The sequence below is a fragment of the Tachypleus tridentatus genome, chromosome 1 (genome assembly GCF_004210375.1).
Source record: "Tachypleus tridentatus isolate NWPU-2018 chromosome 1, ASM421037v1, whole genome shotgun sequence".
Classification (NCBI taxonomy): Eukaryota; Metazoa; Arthropoda; class Merostomata; order Xiphosura; family Limulidae; genus Tachypleus; species Tachypleus tridentatus.
The window spans coordinates 12,708,372-12,728,294 of NC_134825.1; the positions used below are offsets into that span (position 1 = coordinate 12,708,372).

Below are 19,923 nucleotides of genomic sequence, written 5' to 3' on the forward strand. Positions count from 1 at the left end.
GTCCTTTATCTATAACTGTATCAGTGAAGTCACATACAAGGTCCTTTATCTGTAACTGTATCAGTGGAGTGACATAAAGGTCCTTTATCTATAACTGTATCAGTGAAGTGACATACAAGATGCTTTATCTATAACTGTGTCAGTGAAGTGACATACAAGGTCATTTATCTATAACTGTATCAGTGAAGTGACATGCAAGGTCCTTTATCTATAACTGTATCTGTGAAGTGACTCACAAGATGCTTTATCTATAACTGTATCAGTGAAGTGACATACAAGGTCCTTTATCTATAACTGTATCAGTGAAGTGACATACAAGATGCTTTATCTATAACTGTATCAGTGAAGTGACATATAAAGTCCTTTATATATAACTGTATCAGTGAAGTGACATACAAAGTCCTTTATCTATAACTGTATCAGTGAAGTGACATGCAAGATGCTTTATCTGTAACTGTATCTGTGAAGTGACTCACAAGATGCTTTATCTATAACTCTATCAGTGAAGTGACATATTTGGTAAATGTGGGGCATGGAAAAGTAGTTGGACAAACGTTTTATGTAAATATGTTTAAATCATGGTGCACTAGAGTCACACATGAAGCTTGTATCATGTTCTGTCAAAAAGTTAGTTGTAACGAGATTGTAAAGAAGGTCCTTATGAACAGACAAGACACGTTAAAATGTTAGAAAGATTAATCTCTAAGCAATAGGAAGGCGAGTGTGGGATTGTGAGAGAGTATGATATTGAATTTCTTGGTAGACCAAGGCAGATCTAGTTCATTATGAATATCATACCATTTTAGAGTAGCTCTATATTAGGAGACAGAGAAATTGTTAAATGCGGAAAAGTTAAGGTATCTTCTAACTATTGTACAATTAGTTACAGCGTTAGTATCTAAGACTAATAAGGTAAGGTCATGTACTGACACGAAAAGGTCAAATGATATTACTATCACCAATTACTACCCGTTACTTTAGATGGACAATATGATGAATGAAGCTCATAAAACTGATTTATCAAAATGGTTATTTATATGTCAAGTTGCAATAAGAGGAAGAAAACAGCGTTTCCCAATCCTTACAGATTACTCGAATTCAATGTAATGTCCATGAAAGTAAATAATGCTCTAGCAACGTTTCAAATGTTAACAGATGACTTCTTAGGTAACTTAGGGAAGTCAGTCTCAGGTTACATTGACGAGCACCTTAGAGTGTTCAGAGAAGTATCAGAAAGGTTGAGTAAACTAGGCTTAACTGAAAAACCAGGTAAAAGCAAGTAATACCTATTATTACTTACAACTAACCCTCATTTATGCACATGGCGACGTCGTCAGTGTTTTTCTACTCCTAATTAAATTTTGGGTGGTTTTAATAAAACTTAAAAAGCTTCCCACACATATATGGTGACGTCATCGCTACTTCTCACCCATTTTGGCATAATTTAATGAAGTTTTAAAAGCTTCCTTCACAAACGCACATAACTTACTTTCCCAATTACACAGGGAAACAAAATGTAATTTCAAAGTGTTTACCTGTAAACATTGTTGTTGTACTTATTGTAGCTTCCAAGAGCGATCAGAGATCCAAGGCCAAGACCATAAGAAAAGAAAATCTGAGTTGCAGCGTCGATCCAGACCTAGATTGGACATTATGAACACAGATTACGGTAACTCAAGATCACAGGTAAAGACAGACTTTCAGTCACCTAGATTGGGCATTATGAACACAGATTACGGTGACTCAAGATCACAGGTAAAGACAGACTTTCAGTCACCTAGACTGGACATTATGAACACAGATTACGGTAACTCAAAATCACAGGTAAAGATAGACTTTCAGTTATACGTCTGAAATCAGATTTTAATTACAGTGGAACCTCTCCAAAGCAGCCACCTTCGGGACTGAGACAAACTGGCCTGATTAGAGAGGTTCCAGTAAACCTCACATAAAGAAATTCTACAGTAATTACTAACTGAGACGTGATGATTTTGATTGTTCATATAGCTTAATACAAAGACCTTTCAAATATTATGTAATTTAGGTATAATGTTTACATTTTTATATAACTAACGAAATATTGTTTACAGTGACAAGATCTGTATAAAACTTTAAATACTTCAAAAAACGCGCAAAAATTATTGAACGTACGAAACAATCATTAAACTCAGAAAATGTATTTACATCAGTTTCGTATATACTTAAAAGCTACTCTATAATCACCTTGAGTCACAAGCTACAGCTTGAAGGATATTTTTTCTCGTGCTGCTTACAAATTGTATTTCACAAATACTATTAGCTGGAAAAGTTAAGTGAATATTAATAAAAACGTCAAATGAGATTTTGTGTTTTATCAAGTGTTTTGTTCTTTGTGGTGTTCTACACGGTTGTATTAACTGATCAACCTTTGCAACAATTTCTCCAAGCCTTCCAATGACATCGTTAGCCAACAGAACGAAACACTGAATAAACATGATTTAGCATAACTAGGTGATGAAAAGTCCTGAGGCAATTCTTTTCATTTCAACTTTTTTCGTGTTTCAAAATATCTTCGCCACAATTCCAACACTAAAACTTTTAAATACCAATAATCTGGTCAGCATAGTCCTATAGAAACTTCACTAGGAAGGAGAAAATATTTACATATATAGAATTCAATGTTACTCGCAGAATTTTTAAGTGTTTTAATAGGCTTAACAACTAAATATGTAATAGTATCTCTTGTGGCCGAATCTGAGATATCTATTTTTTTATGAGTTAAAATTATCATATATTAGGCATTATTCTATTTCTATCTATGAATAGTTTCGTCGTAAACAACAAAACAAGTTGAATTTTGGACTCATAATATCTGCATGGATCAATAACCATGAAGAATCTTTCCAAGAGTAAATTAACTTAGGTTTGGTTTGGTTTGTTTTGAATTTAGTGCAAAGCTACACGAGGGCCATCTGCGCTAGTCGTCCCTAATTTAATAATGTAAGGCTAGAGGGAAGGCGGCTAGTCATCAACATCCACCGCCAACTCTTGGGCTAGTCTTTAACTTTGGGATTGACCGTAACATTATAACGCCTTTACAGCTGAAAGGGCGAGCATGTTTGGTGCGACAGGGATTCGATCCCGCGACCCTCGGATTACGAGTCGAACGTCTTAACCCACCTAGCCATGCCGGCTCTTAGGACCACTGTTAAACTCAAAAGTGTCTCTGTGGATGTCGTCAACACAAGGTGAATTCTGGACCCATGCTTCTGTAAGCTTTCAGACTGAGCCACCAGGGGCATTACCTTCTTCATAACGTCTTACTGAGAAAGGAAGAAAAATTTCGTTGCATGGATTTAATACATGAAGGAAAGAAACTTTCACAAACTGGGAGTACAAAGGAATTAGTGTTCCTCTTCCGCATCCAAGAAAGATTTCTATACAACCAGCGTTAACCTGTTCTTTTTGTGTATAAGTCGTAAAAGATTTTATTTCCGTTTTGGTGCTCCTGATGAAGGCTTAGTCGAAATGAGTTCCAAGAACGAACTGAACGAAGTTTTAAGAGATAAGTGGTCGTTTGTTATTACACATAAGGAGTTTAGTGTTAGAATATTCTAATATTTATGTACCTACTTTTCAGACAACTTCAGATAGCCTGGGTTCTCTTGTTTCTTAGTTCATGATTGGCTTTGTTAATTTAAGTACAACTCTTCAAGTGTGCATTGCAGCCATTTAAAACTAGATGTACTTTTACAAGATCCTCAAAAACGTACTGTTTCAAGAGTAAATAAAACCAAAATTAAGAGTAACAAAAGTTTTCATTTCTTGCTTTTCAAATTTATATGTCATGCTGTGTTGTAGCCTGCAAAGTACATAATTCTTCTCGAGATTCATTACATGCGCACATTTTACCGATATCACGAGAGTACAACTTGCGACGTTAGGCTCTTTTGTGTGATGTCATTTGAATGTCTACTGACTGACTGACAGACAATACACTACTCTATTGTGGAGCGAGAGGTTAAAACAGATGACTCCTTCGCTCGTCCTTCGGCCATCTTCTGGGAACACAACCATCACAAACGCATTTACTTTGGTGATTACGAAATCTAAGTAAAACCTGTAACAAGCTATAAACCAGTAATTTCTTACTTCCGGTAAATTCCAAAAAATTTATCTACAAGTCGTGAACTTTAATAATATTAAACTCGAAACAATACGTACACTTGAATCCAATAATTTATCCATCTTTGGCATGACGTAAAATCTTATTCCTTCGCTCGAGCCAGGTAGTGTCAATCCTCGGATCAGTAAAATAAACAGTAAAACATACGGGAACAAAGCCGTGAAGTAAACCACCTGGTGACCAGCAAAGAAATTAATTAACAGAATACTAAAATACATACATATTAATCATATAGTTCATATTACCGAAAAATGATTCAGTTGAGTCTGCTATGAAAATAATACGTAGCATTAGACGTTAAACAATAATTATTAGTAACAGTTATTGAGCTTTTAAAATATCAGAGTTGAATAAATTGCGTTGATAAATTTCGGTAAACATCCATTAATATTTTTTCCCGCAGTGTTTACATTCTACTGTATGGGCAAACAAAAACTAAATACCTTCGTAGGTTATTATAATCTAGCAAAAATAAATCTTAAAACAATTCATGTGATTGGTCCATCCTGGATAAGATTAGCTAGACAGACATGCGTGAAGGAAATACCGTGAAATGAACATTGTAATAGCAATTACTGGCAGAAAACAATGGACGGATATTGAAATAAGTTTATTCTACGTAAATTTCTTAATGACTTACTTTGCCGGTCCACTTAACTCCTTTCCAAATACAAAATAGCAGAGGATCCAAGCTACAGCCAATGTTATTGCCAGTTGCCACCTAATTTCACCAGGTTCGTCTAAACCATTAGAAATCTGCAACACATTGTGTCTGAAAATAATTATACCTTTATTACTTTACGTGTTGATAATTGTGACTGAAAAGAATAAAAGCGTTCTATACAAACCTAAATCTAATGTAATGTAACTGTTAAAATTTTGGTGTGTGTTTTTTTTTTTTTTTCAGTATTTGTATGTGTTACTGTGTGCAAACTATGTTATTAGGTAATGGTGAAAAATATTTTAAATAATTAAAACGTTAAACTTTTAGGTACTGTTTTCAGCAAACACACAATTTGACTAATTCATGGCTCACCTTTAACCTTTTTAATGAACTTCATCTAATCCGTTTTAATGTTAGTGCAAATGGCTTTCAAATGTTTGTTTGTTTGTTTTTTGAATTTCGCACAAAGCTACTCGAGGGCTATCTGCACTAGTCGTCCATAATTTAGTAGTGTAAAATTAGAGGGTAGGCAGCTAGTAATCACCACCCATCGCCAATTCTTGGGCTACTCTTTTACCAACGAATAGTGCGATTGACCGTCTCATTATAATTATAATGCCCCCACGGCTGAAAAGGCAAGCATGTTTGGTGTGACAGAGATTCGAGCCCGCGACCCTCAGATTTCGAGTCAAGTGCCCTAACCACCCGGCCATTGGTTTCCGAATGTAAAGAAATAATAGATATTAGATAAGACACACTTCGTATATTCAGTTATATGTATTCATTTATATATATTCATTTATTTACAATGTATCGATTAATTGATTAATATTACATTAAAGACGATTTGATGGATAAGCAATATCTTTAACAAATTAGAATGTAGTAGGGGCTTTTCGTTGTATTAAGGGTAAGTCTGAAGGCTCATACCGCTAAAATCGGGTATCGATACCCTCCAATGGACACGGCACTAGCAGCCCATGTGACGTTTTGGGCTTAACGAAAAAAATTCCATTTGTTATAATCAGATTTTTTTCACAATTCAAAAATCATTTTACTCAAATAAATCAGATTTAACGGCTATGGAATCTGACAACCAGATTATTACTATTAGAGCTAGCATTTGAACCTCTTCAAGAGCCATCAAAACCAGTTACGCCACCGGTTGGTTGGTTTGTTCTTTTGTCCGAAACACTTAAAATAAGCGTTCTTTTTTATTTTCTCCTGTTTGTTTTCTAGTATAAACCCGTGTTCGTTAACTTATTTGTTGCTTGCATTTTAGGTTCACAGACTTTCCGCTGTCCCATGGACCTATATGAGTGTTTTCTCTCACACACCAAAATAATGTGTAGCAAACTTTACACATCAAACTGTTTTTACTATCTTTGTTTTCCTTGATTTCCACTGCGACACAGTGAAGTGTCATTTTTATCATGAAAATTTATGTTTGTTTATAATTAAGTACAAAGTTACGCAATGGGTTATCTGTGTTCTGCCCACCACGGGTATCTAAATCCAGATTCTAGCAATGTGAGTCTGTAGAAATATTGGCGTGTCACTGAAAGGCGTATAAAAAAAATACTTTATTGTTGCAAATAATAAAATAGGCCTAAAAATTGTCATTTTCGAAAGCTTAGCTACCGAACGGCCTATTTAAATATACTCTTTAAAAAAAGAAACGCTAAAGGCAAAATTTGAGACAAATTGTTAACAAGTTTATTCCGGGGTAGTTCTTTATGACATGTGTGAAACTTAACACATTCACTGCTGAACATCCAAAGTCTGCAAAGGCGAAGTCCACGCTTACTAGGTGAAGTTTAACGTCACTAACTAGTATGCCCCCCGTGAGCATCAATAACTGCTTGGCATCTCCTGCCCATGGAAGCGATGAGATGACGAATCACATTCTGTGGAATGGCTGTCCACTCAGCCTGCAAAGCTGCTGCAAGCTGAGGTAGAGTCTGCGGTTGAGGTTGTCGCCGTCGCAGACGTCGGTCCAACTCGTCCCAAAGATGTTCGATGGGTTTTAAATCTGGTGATCTGGAGGGCCAGGGAAGAACGTTGATGTTGTGGTGTCTCAAGAAGACAGTGGTGAGTCGGGCTGTGTGAGGACGGGCGTTGTCATGTTGAAAAACGTCGTTGACGTTTACCATGATGGGTTGCACATGGGGCCTAAGAATCTCGTCGACGGTTGCGTATGGTCTGATCGGAAATCCTACGCAGCCCTGGTATGGTTGAGGCAGTAGACGTCGCAGTGGTGGTCCTATCCCGAAGGTGACGTAACCGGATGTAGCGATCTTGTGCGGGCGTGGTCACACGAGGTCTGCCAGATCGTGGACGGTCACGAGTTGATCCATGTTGTTGGTGACGATTCCATAGCCTTGTAATGGTGCTTGGGTGGACATTCACAGCTCTGGCAACATCTGATCGAGATTCGCCTGCTTCCAAGCGACCAATGGCGTTGTTGCGTTGTGCTTCAGTCAGTCTTGGCGTAACTGTATTGCGTGTCGGTAGCTTAACACTGAGCTATAAAAACCGAGAACCCGTCACTTTATAGGATTTTGCACATGTTGCACTTGCAGAACATGCAGATCTCTCAAAAAATTTATTGAACACGAATGCGTTTTGGCTAAAAATCCGATGTTTTCCTCCGTTTTCAAAGTGCACAACTTTTATTGTTATTTTGGTCTGACAATCAGTGCCTTAACACGTGTAACATCACATACTCTGAGCTTGTAACGTTATTACACATATTTCTCTTTAAAATAAAATAAAAATATTCCTTTTGCGTTTCTTTTTTTGAAGAGTATATTTTATAAATACTGAAATTATAACACACGAACAATGTTATAAAAAATTAATTACATTATAAGATAATCTCTGTGAAGTTAAGAGGTTTATACCAAACTCGAGAGATTTGTCAGTAGTTAGATTTATGCGGTAATAGTGTTCCGATAATCTTAAGATTTAGGAAGTTAAATTACTATTTTTGTGTGCATTTATTTCGAAGATGTGGTCGTTTAAAAGTTATAAAACAAAGAAAATGAACATTTTGAACATTTGTTATTATTCTGAGATAAATTATCTGTTTCGATTCAGTGATGGGTTTCATTCAAATGTTGTGTTTTTAATTGTCAAACTTGATAGGTGTTTTAAATTCTAAGGAAATATATAACTATTTACTGTCCTAGCTATACATCGTAGGCTTTGCTTGTGTTTATTGAAGGAAAAACATAGATTCCAACCTTTCTCTGTAGCAAAGATCAACAAAAATAACAAAACTGCTTCAATTTGAAGTGATATAAAAGAACAGGTTACTAAGATAAGCTTTAAGTTTTTCAGAATTTAAAAGTATGTAAATTGTAAGACATTTTTATGCTCCCAGACACAAGACAAAGCGCTCAAAATAAAAATTCAGAAGATCAGAACGTTACTAGGATGTCAGTGAAAGAATGTGACAACGTTTTACACCAATCATACTCTTCGGGAATATTCACACACCTAAATTAACTTAGATTACTGTATGGTGATTTAAAATAACTTAAGACCCATATATGCGAAAATATGTAAATGATCATAACTTTTAGGCTAAAAGTAGAAAAGAAAAAAGTTACTGATGAAGCTTTGAAAAGTGCTTAGGTTTCCTACAAACACATTTTAACGAGGTTGAAGAAATTCCAGGTTGTTTGTAATTGAGCAAATAAGCTATCTGTGCTCTACTCACCACGGGTATCGAAACTCAGTTTCTAACGGTATGAGTCTACAGACACACCGATGTGCCACTGGAGTACGAATAAATTCCAGAACCAGGGTATCAATGCATGTCAGAACTTTCAAACAATGCAGAACTAAAGTCGAGACAAGACACAAAGTCCCAGGTTTTCCATAGTAAGATATTTTTTTCTTTTCCATAATTCAAATGGAAACGTCGAGATGCTCAGGTTAAAAATTCTAATATTGGATCTTTGTGACATGAAAATAAAAAAAAAATCCTTCAAGCATAAGAATAATCTTAACCGGTTTCCTTCTTCAGTCAGTCGAACTTTGTGTCCACGTAAACTTTGGAGACTACATATTTTAATAGAAATGGATTTTGCGGTTCACAAGTGTTTCATTTTTATATTTATCTTCTGGTGACTTTGATACAATAAGACAGGAAAGTAAATTCCTGATAACAAAACTCGTTGTGTTGTGTAGAAATTACACAGTGAAAAACGGGCTGTTTCTTATCTGAAGAAATGGCTAAAGCAGTTCAAGATCTTCGAAACAACGTCGGAAAAGGGAAATGAATCAGCTCTGAACCAGAGTCAGATTCAGAGTTTTGTTTGTTTTGAATTTAGCGCAAAGCTGCACGAGGGCTATCTGTGCTAGCCGTACCTAATTTAGTAGTGTAAGACGAGGTCATCTCCACCCACCACCAACTCTTGGGCTACTCTTTTACTAACGAATAGTGGGATTGACCGTCACATTATAACGCCCCCACGGCTGATAGAGCGAGCATGTTTGGTGTGATAGTGACTCGAACCCTCGACCCTAAGATTACGAGTTGAGTGCCTTAACCACCCAGCCGTGCCGTGCTTCATATGAAAAGAAACAAATATTTTGTAATTCTTCAAAGAAAGTGAAATTCAGCGAGCTGCTATTTTAAGTGATGGATCTCATGAGAACTTTGTGGATCGTTTATGAATTTCAAAACAACTGAAACGAAGCATTTATTAGTGAAGAATTAAAGTAATAAAGGTGTGAAATTTAAATATTACCAACACAAAGGTATTCAATTTCTTCATCGTTGTGGAAGTTGCGGAATTTTTATTTTTTACCTCGAATCAAAGAAATTATATATTTACTGTTATCTTCTTTTGCCTGCTATTCTGTTTGTTTTTTGAATTTCGCACAAAACTACTCGAGGGCTATCTGCGCTAGCCGTTCCTAATTTAACAATGTAAGACTAGAGGGAAGGCAGTTAGTCATCACCACCCACCACCCACTCTTGGGCTACTCTTTTACCAACGAATAGTGGGATTCACCGTCACATTATAATGCCCTCACGGCTGGGAGGGCGAGCATGTTTGGTGGGATCGGGATTCGAACCCGCGACCCTCAGATTACGAGTCGAACGCCTTATCACACTTGACCATGCTATTCTAACAAAAATAAACGTTTTTGTTTTTCCAAGAAGAATTACAATTAAAGCTTTTAAATTATGAAAAGTGTGAACTTCGAATTATTAACAATACAAAGAAATTCAGTTTATCCACCATTATCGGAAGTTCGAGTTTATAGTTTAATTCAAATGAGCGACGTGCTTACTGTTTAGTTTGAAGCTAACTAATAGCAGAATCAAATGGTTCTGACTTAAACGCATTTAGGTAAATAATGAAAAACAATGCATGATAAGTCGTCCTATTATTCGTAATAACCTGTATTTTTTTTACTTTTCTCATAGCCTTGTTTTAGGATGTTTATTCGAAATGCGTGATATGCTTTCGACATAGTTATCTGTTCTGGTATTAACAATTGCATTGCTGTTGTGATATTCAGACGAATTTGGATTTTATTTATACTTTAAAAGAAAGAAAATGCAAACTAAATAACTTTTTAAAACTTACCTCAGTATCAAATTCAATTTGTTGAAATTATTTTAACAAATATTTATAACGTTTCAAGATACACTAGTAACAATGTCCTTAAAACCTGTACACAAATACACTGTATAATATGTATTGCTACTTACTCCCAGTATTCCTTCACTGTACTTCTGAATATTGTACGGTCCGAAAGGTTATGAGCACATATTGGATGGTCCATCTCTGCATTGCCAGTACAGTTGGGAAGCCCTCCTTCTTCGTACTCTGACCTGCAGAATATCGAATTCCACCAGTTGTCACAAGTCCGCCAAGGGATGTCCACGTCGAGAGAAGATACAACGTAATAAATGGCCCATGCCAAGACTACTATGTAATAACAATTTAACCAAAAGGCCATGACAGCTGCAGCGTAACCCACACCTATAATGTTTCAAAATAAAGATTATTTTTAAGAATGATTTTTGTTTTATACTGGAGAGAATTACAAATTAAAAATTCCATAGTTTTATTTTTTACCTTTGCATTTATTGGTAAACTAACAGTTTGTCCCTTACATTTCCTTTAGTACCAGCTGGCTGTTGCTTGAACAAATACTATAAAAATCAGTTGGTTCAAATATTATAAAATCTTGAAAAATAAATGCCTTCTGGGACGAATATTTCTATAATACGATAATTTGTAAAAGTTCAACGAGATAGTTGATTTAAAGCACAAGTAAACAGTTTGAGAACGTTGTATTAAAACAAATTTGAAACTTCGCCGTGTTGTTACTGTCCATGTCACCACGTCTGGTCATCTTTATCTGACAGATAGTCTGTAGTGAATTTTCCATTGCAAAAGATTCCATCATTAGGCTGTCATATCAAAACCCATGCACTTCCGGATTTCTTTCATATCTATCTAGTTTGTGAGGACGATGTTTTATGAGCGCCTGTTTCAACAGTACGACGCACATAAATACATAAATGTCACATTTGGAAACTAGAAAGATACGTCTTCGCATGAATTCCAGTTTTATTCTCCAGATTATTGAGGTATGTTACTGGAAGAGTTATTTTTCTGACCATATCCTGTTGGCCTCGTTTTCTTCTTGATTACGTTGCATAGAGTTTTGTAGAACATTTGAACCGCTTTCGCTACTGACTTTTGTGTTCGTGAATTCTAGCTTATTACAAAACGACGTACTGTGCTTGCGACGGGTGGAATACGACTTGTTGCAAGTCTCTTTCTGGAGCGTCCTGGTACCCCAATTTCATCTACATTCCTTTATTTTTCAATGTCGTTAACTGCAAGGACATTATAAAAACTCTAATCTGAACACATCTTTATAAACTAAGTATACAATTATTTCGCGTCAGAAGGGGCTGTTACATACCTTTACCAAAAGTGATTACATTTTGGTGCTTCACATACTTAGGGATCGCCAGACAATATAAAGTTGTAGTTCTATGATACTAGCTTTCCACAGCGACCTTATATCATCTATGATTGTGAAGTGAATTACTTATTTACATATTTAAAATGCTTTCTACATAAAGTACTCAATCCTTAGCATATTTGCTGAAATTGTAAACATACAACCTAACCCAATTCAATAAACAGAAACAATGTTCATATAAACACAGAAAAGAAACACAATTATAGAGATACTAAATTAAAGTAAACTGCAAATATAAATATTTTAGTTGGGGTGTGGACCAATTAGCTCCCCTAAAAACTTAACGTTGTTGAACTGTTTGCAAAGCAATACACTTTTTCTATAGATGTGAATATTACAAAAGTTATACAAGTCTTGTTTGTAAGGAGAGTTGCGTAAATGTCATTCTAAATTGTAATTGGACGAAATCAATGATCACTTGACACCTGTCACTAAGATTCAAGTGGTAGCAGTGAGAATATGAATTATAATTAACTCTGCTAATGTACGTCTAACAGCCGTTTTAAAACTCGAAAATAATTATTGTTTTGTTTGTTTTTTTAATTTTGCACAAAGCTACACGAGAGCTATATGTGCTAGCCGTCTCTAATTTAGCAGTATAAGGCTAGAGGGAAGGCAACTAGTCGTCACCACCCACCGCCAACTCTTGGGCTACTCTTTTACCAAAGAATAGTGAGATTGACCGTACCTTTAAAACGCCCTCACGGTTGAAAGGGCGAGCATGTTTGGTGTAAGGGGAATTTGAACCCGTGACTCTCAGATTGCGTGTCGAGCGCCTTAACCGCCTGGCCATGCTGGCCCTCGCCAAGAATGAGCCAAAGAGAATTGAATTTTTATAATAACCAGATAGTGTCTAAAGGTGTTAATGTCATAAAATGAAATTGATTGCATCAAACTGTGATTGTCATGTGTAGAATTATAAGTTTAATCCAGAATAATGTTATACTAAACCAGCAAATAAAACTTTTGTAAAAGTTTTCTGAAGTGAAGTTTCTGTTTACAAAAAAAATTAATAATAATGAAAATGAGTTTGTTAGTTTCTGAAATCAATGTGCATTAATTTATTAAACAGCTGTTTACAACTACTAATCAGTTATTCTTTACATGAGTAGAATTGTTATCAAATTGCTAAATTGTTATGGAATTAGCGTACATTAGGGAAATATAGTTCGCTTGTTTCTATAATCTCGAGTATAGGTGGATAAGCCTGAATAATAATGAATACCACAGAACTATTCTCAAACACACTATTAGCACATTTAAACCTCTTACTTTTACACACGATAAAATGTTAAAATAATACGTATTTGATAATATACAACTTTACAATTAATCTTAAATATTGAACTATCAGTTATTGTTGTCACAAAGTGACTATATGTGAATATCTGATATTAGAACTGCCAGATGAGAATTTCAAGTTTCTAGTGCTGCATACCACGAGATGAACACTTGAGTTTCTAGTTTTAAAAGCTAAGAGGTTAATACATGGAAGTTTCTAGCTCTAACATTAAGTACAATGCACTAGGTGGACATTTACACATCTGTAGTGTTAAATACCACAATGTGAATATTTAGGGTTATCTGGCTCTAGAGCTAAATAGCATGTACATGATGGACATTTACACATTTATAGTGTTAAATACCACGAGATACACACAAAGAAATTACTTTGTGAACCCGTGTTCGTACACCCTTGTGCAAATTAATTAAAACAAATGGTCATTTTACAATATTTTCAGCAGGACGGCCGGTGTAGGCTCTATAGACCCGCTGATTTCCTTTAATAGTCATTTTTTCACACAGACGGCGCCATTAGCTGTATTTTTCAGTACGGTCGATCTATTTTTGGGATACATGATGAAATTTTGAGGAATATTACACCATTCGAAATTACGTTAGAAGGGCAAGGAGACCAGTCAAAAACAACTTCTTATCAACTCAATGAATAAAAAACGGTATCAATGGGGTCTGAAATACAAGAACTGGACACACGAACAATAGAAAAAGGTGTTATTTAGTGACGAGACTCATTTCTTTGTACAGGTTCAAAGAAGTCTGCATGTTTGCAGATCTCCAGGTGAGAAACTTCGAGAATCTCACATCAATCAGTTCGTAAAACATCCCTTGAAGAAGATGTTTTGGGGCTTTTTCAGCTTCTATGGCGTCGGAGGCTTACATATCGTAGAAGGTATGATGCGAGGACCACAGTACATCGAGGTTTTGCAGAAAAGAGTCGTTCCAGAATTGAAAAAGATTTTCAGATGGATCTGGCATTTTTCAGCAAGATCTGGCTCCGTGCCACACATCGAAACTTGTGAAGAATTTTATGACTACAATGCGAATAAAGGTGCTGGACTGGCTGGAAACTCTCCGGACTTAAATCCTATTGAAAATCTTTGGGCGATTTGTAAAGAAAGACTTCAGGGAAAAGATTGCACTACGAAAGATAAGCTAATTGAGGCCATAATTGAGGTGTGGTACCGCGATCCAAAAATTAGTAAAGATTGCAGTCAACTCGTGGACTCGATGCCAAAGCGAATTAATGATCTTCTGAAAAATATAGGCCGTCGTATCATGTATTAATTTGTGAGTAATTTTTGGATTCTCAGAAATAAAACGCAAAAAAAAAAATTGAAAAAATTGTAATTTTCCGTCTTGTTTCAATTAATTTGCACAAGGGCGTAAATTAAACGGTGAAATTCTGTTGGGTTCCATGCTCTTAAATTAAACAGTAAGATTCTATTATGACCCGCGTTTGTAAATGCAACAGCAAGAATCTATTGTGAATTATGTTCGTAAATTAAACAATAAAATCCTATTGCGGCCCGTGTTCATAAATGAACCAGTAAGATTCTGTTGTAACCCATGTCAATAAATAAACCAGTAAGATTCTGTTGTGACCCATGTTAATAAATGAAACAGTCAAATTCTGTTGTGACCCACATTCGCAAATTAAACAGTAAAATTCTACAGTCACCAATGTTCGAAATTAAACAGTGTACGCGTTTCTTTGCTATTTCTGATAAATTATGAACTACTTTCTTGGAAATGTTGGACTTCATCATTTACGTACTTTAAGTTTTATGTGTATACAAAACATTATTTATAATCACAGAAGTATAAGACATCGTACAACTGCAAAATGTTCTTAATGATAAAAAATGCGACATTGTATAACTGCAAAACGTTCTTAATTATCAAACAAATGGGACATTTTATAACTGCAAAAAATTCTCAATAATCATAGAAGTATAAGACATTTTGTAACTGCAAAAAATTCTCAATAATCATAGAAGTATAAGACATTTTGTAACTGCAAAGCATTCTTAATAACCGTAGAAGTATAAGGCATTTCATAACTGCGAGACGTTCTTAATAATTAAAGAAATACGACATTGTTTAATATCCGAGAACGAGCAAGCTGCTCTGTTACGACATTTTAATTCTAGTCTCGTTTTAAGAAAATATTATCTTAAAACTAATTTCTATTTAATAAAAACCATCTTATTCATAGTTTCTGCATAAGAAAGATTGCCTTAAAACTAGTTTACTTAAGAAAGGTTAGGAAGCAAAAAGCTTAAGGTTGTGTTTGAATAAGAGAGCACTTTTCAAATAATGCGATCTCTTTTATCTTTACGATAGTTAATGTATATATATATATATATATATTGTATACTTTTTTTTTAAATCTTAACATCAGTTTACACATGTTTCAATATTCAGTTCTTAGGTTATTTACTTCTAGACTATTCATTTTAAACAAAGACCTGACGCAATTACCTTTAAATATTGGACATATTTTCCACACTCCTAAACCTCCCACGCCTAAGAACTGACCGAGCGAAGTTTCCAGGAAAAACGTAGGGATACCAGCCAAGAACAACGTCAGAAGATACGGTATTAAAAAAGCACCTAAAATTGAGAATTGGTAATGAATTCGTGAAACAAATAACTTCAACTGATATTCATATTTCATTAATAAAATATACTCAGTTCATGTACGTTCTTTTTCCACACATTTTGTTCACAGTTCCAGTTTCAACGATATCACATAACACACACTTGTGAATCCAGTTTTGTTCTTAAGGTACAGAAAAACCTTACGCTAGTATTGTATGTATAATATGTAATAAAAATAATAATTTCAATATTTCATAATAGTCTGTTTTGTTATTATAATTCACTATAAAGCAAACCTATTGGTGTAGCTTTGTGCTTAACTTTAAACAAACAATTATTTTTTTAACAATCTCATGTTTTCGCTGTTCTCGAGCATTTTTCATAGATGTAAGAAATCATTGAAATGTTAAGACATTTATCTATAATAACTTCAGTTTTTCGAGAAACATAATAATTTAATTGTTAAAACCGAACGTAAGTACTATTATTGGCTTGTTTCAAAATGTATCGAAAAGCTACACAGAGATGATCTGTAACCGCTGACCTTAAGTTTGGACTGATAAACTAGAAGTAAAACACCTAGTCAACGTCACCCAGAGGCAGCTATTTACCTATTTTAATCGATTAGTAAGATACTACAACAATTTTATAATGCACCCACAGTCCAACATGCTAACCACACCTATCAATCAACGACAGAAATTGTTTTACATTATTTGTGTAAAAACGGCTCGTTTGGGTCAAGAAAATACTTTACGTAGAAAACATTATGCGCACACACTTAGACAGAAAGCAAAATCAACCAACAAAAGTAAATATATCTCACGAATGAAAAAATTACGAAACCATATACTGTTGCATACTATATATTCCCGACATCAGCAGAAAAATAACCAACATTTGGCAAAAATTAGAAACAAAATATGACATTCCAGTTAATACCAAATTTATTCAAAAATCAGGCACAAAACTAAGGTCTATACTATGTAAAAACTACACCGACAAATATCACACCAACATTATTTATAAAATATAATGTGATAACTGCCACTACTTCTATATTGGAGAAACAAGTAGAAAAATGGAAACCAGATTCAAAGAACATAAAAAGTCACCTTCATACGTTTTCGAACACTGCAAGTCAAATAAACACAACATAACCATAGAAAACACTCAAATACTAAATAAAGAAACAAACATAAACAAACGCAAAATTAAAGAAGCCTTACTTATACAACAACTTAAGCCCAAAATAAACCAATACAAAGGATCAGCTTTATATCTATATTAAAAAATAATATAATAATAATAATAAAATAAATGATATAAAATTATATATTCAAACATCTAACACTGCCCTCTACATTCCGACACTCAGTTACACAACCCCTTTCAAACATGTGGTCAGCTTATGGTCAGTTACCTATATCTTTCTTTGTGAACCTGATGATGACCGAAGAAGGTCGAAACGTTGTTCGCTCCTCTACGTAAAATATTTTCTAAACCCAAACGAGCCGTTTTAACGCACATATTTCTCTACAAGTGGGTTTTCTCGACATCACTGATTATGTTTTACATTAATGTTGGGCATGCATGGCCACATGGTTAAATCGCTCGACTCGTAATCCGAGGATCGCGGGTTCGAATCCTCGTTGCACTAAACATGCTCGCCCTTTCAGCCGTGGGGGCGTTATAATGTGACGGTCAATCCCGCTATTCGTTGGTAAAAGTAGCCCAAGAGTTGGCGGTGGATGGTGATGACTAGCAGCCTTCCCTCTAGTCTTGCACTGTTAAATTGGGAACGGCTAGCGCAGATAGCCCTCGTGTAGCTTTGTGCAAAATTAAAAAAAAAAAAACAGACATGATTGTCACATCCATCGAACCGCTATAAACTAGGTAGACGTTGGCTCGACGGTAGGCTTCACGACTTATAATGCTAAATTTGAAGTTCGGTTCTCGTGACAAACATAATGCACCTGTTTCGTTCTGTGATTTTGCTCTAAAACTAACTTTAGCTGTAACAGCTTTGTTTTAGTTGCTCCTTAGTAGAAATGTGTTTTTTTAGACAGTATAATAATGATTAGAGAGAGATTTAATCATAATAACTTATTGCTGTACGATACGTGAAGAGTTCGTTCTTTGTGGTTGAAAGTCTAAGTTCACAGCTCGTAGGAAACATCTGCAAAAAATACACGTTTGTGAGAAGGATATAACATTGAAGTAATATGATTACGATGGTCATATCACTATGAAAGAAACGCTATTACACTAAGAACTGCTGCTCGTGACAGCTGACCACGTGATATTTCAAAACCCAGAACGAAGGTGACTCCTGCTTATTAAGCCAGATAGTCAGAGCTAGTGTACTTTCGATCTAGGTGAAACGTAAAAAAAACAAACAAATGACAAAATAGATAAGATCTATATCCTTCGTTCTGTATTGTCTATTAATCTCTGCTTTCTTAGATTTTACCAGCTAGTGCTCTGTTATAGGACAGTTGGTGAAGTTGTTTGACACCATACATGAGAAGAATAGAAGTTATCAGGCAAAACAGATGACGCATGTTTTTGACTCATATTCAAAAAATTGTAATTTTCAGGGAGTGTATGCCTGTCTGTTGTTTTGTAACTGTTCAACTACTGTGTTTTATTACACTAGAATTATGTTTACATAGAAATAACGTGAAATATTTAAATATCTCTGTACTTTATTTCTCCAAAACAAACGACAAATAAATAACATTATTTCACCTATAAAAGAAATCGCTTCTGACCTGACAAAATGATTTTAGTGAACATTTAAATTTATTTTTGCTAACATTGTTAATCGTTAAAAATGTTTTCCTTTAAAAACAATGTTGAACAAACACAGTCGTTTTACGAGTTGTCCTAACTGGATGACATTCAATGTCATTTCCTTCCTGTTTATGATAGTAACAATCTACCTTTAACTTTATGTACGTATCTACTCTAAACTTATTTCTAAATAAAATTAATTTACACAATAAAGTAATTTCGTTGTAGACAGTAGAAAGGAAATCTGAGGGTCCCGGGTTCGAATCCTCGTCACACCAAACATCTTCGTCCTTTCAGCTGTGGAGGCGTTATACTGCGACGGCCAATCCCACTATTCGTTGGTAAAAAAGTGGCCCAAGAGTTGGCGGTGGGTGGTGATGATTATCTGCCTTCCCTGTAGTCTTACACTGCTAAATTACGAACGGCTGGCGCAGGTAGCCCTCAGTAGCTTTGCGCAAAATTCAAAGCAAAGAAACAGTAGAAAGGAATACTGTGACGTTATGATATTGGTTCTATGTTTATAAATAAAGTAGACAATAGGTTTGATGAAGAGTTTAGATGACCAAATAAGTTTGCTCAAGAAATACAGAAACATTTGGTAATATGCTTATAATAGATGTGTCGCAGGAAGACATGACGCTTTATAATCAGTGGTTTAAATAGGCTGGAATTGTTTTGAAAGCAGGTATATACCATCGTATGTTTTAAGCTGGAATGTTAGAAATCCATTATGTATTTTAACCCTTTTGTGATGGGTCATGGATCAGAGGTCATGTCATCGCGTTTGTTGCCTCGCATTCAAACTTTTATTCACTACTATTTTATAAATGTATAACATTGTATATTATAATTCAAACTTTAATATTATATATTGATTAATTTAAAAAGTAAGTATTTAAAGAAAATCAGTTGCGAAACGGTAAAGGTTTCTTATTGACTTTCTACTCTCAAAAATTTTATATCAGTAATATCAATACTGTTTTACACCCTAAATATAAGGTTTCGTATCATAAATATCAATACCGTTTCACTCCCTAAATATAAGGTTTCATATCATAAATATCAATACCGTTTCACTCCTAAATTTAAGGTTTCATATCATAAATATCAATACCGTTTCACTCCTAAATATAAGGTTTCATATCATAAATATCAATACTGTTTCACTTCCTAAATTTAAGGTTTCATATCATAAATATCAATACCGTTTCACTCCCTAAATTTAAGGTTTCATATCATAAATATCAATACCGTTTCACTCCCTAAATATAAGGTTTCATATCATAAATATCAATACTGTTTCACTTCCTAAATTTAAGGTTTCATATCATAAATATCAATACCGTTTCACTCCCTAAATTTAAGGTTT

The 19,923-nt window shown here is 34.8% G+C and overlaps 1 pseudogene across 1 annotated transcript in view; it reads right to left on the reverse strand.

Annotated features, from left to right (window-relative positions):
• LOC143224911 (sodium- and chloride-dependent GABA transporter 1-like) overlaps positions 1 to 18,322 on the reverse strand; it is a 47,583-nt pseudogene extending 29,261 nt beyond the window's left edge. Inside the window, exons 1-6 of the transcript XR_013013516.1 lie at positions 18,232 to 18,322; positions 15,639 to 15,770; positions 10,564 to 10,837; positions 4,806 to 4,937; positions 4,204 to 4,338; positions 1,536 to 1,639 (exon numbers count right to left, since the gene is read on the reverse strand). The product of XR_013013516.1 is annotated as a sodium- and chloride-dependent GABA transporter 1-like (transcript). The remainder of the gene's footprint in view (positions 1 to 1,535; positions 1,640 to 4,203; positions 4,339 to 4,805; positions 4,938 to 10,563; positions 10,838 to 15,638; positions 15,771 to 18,231) is intronic.
• Positions 18,323 to 19,923: the final 1,601 nt, after the last annotated feature.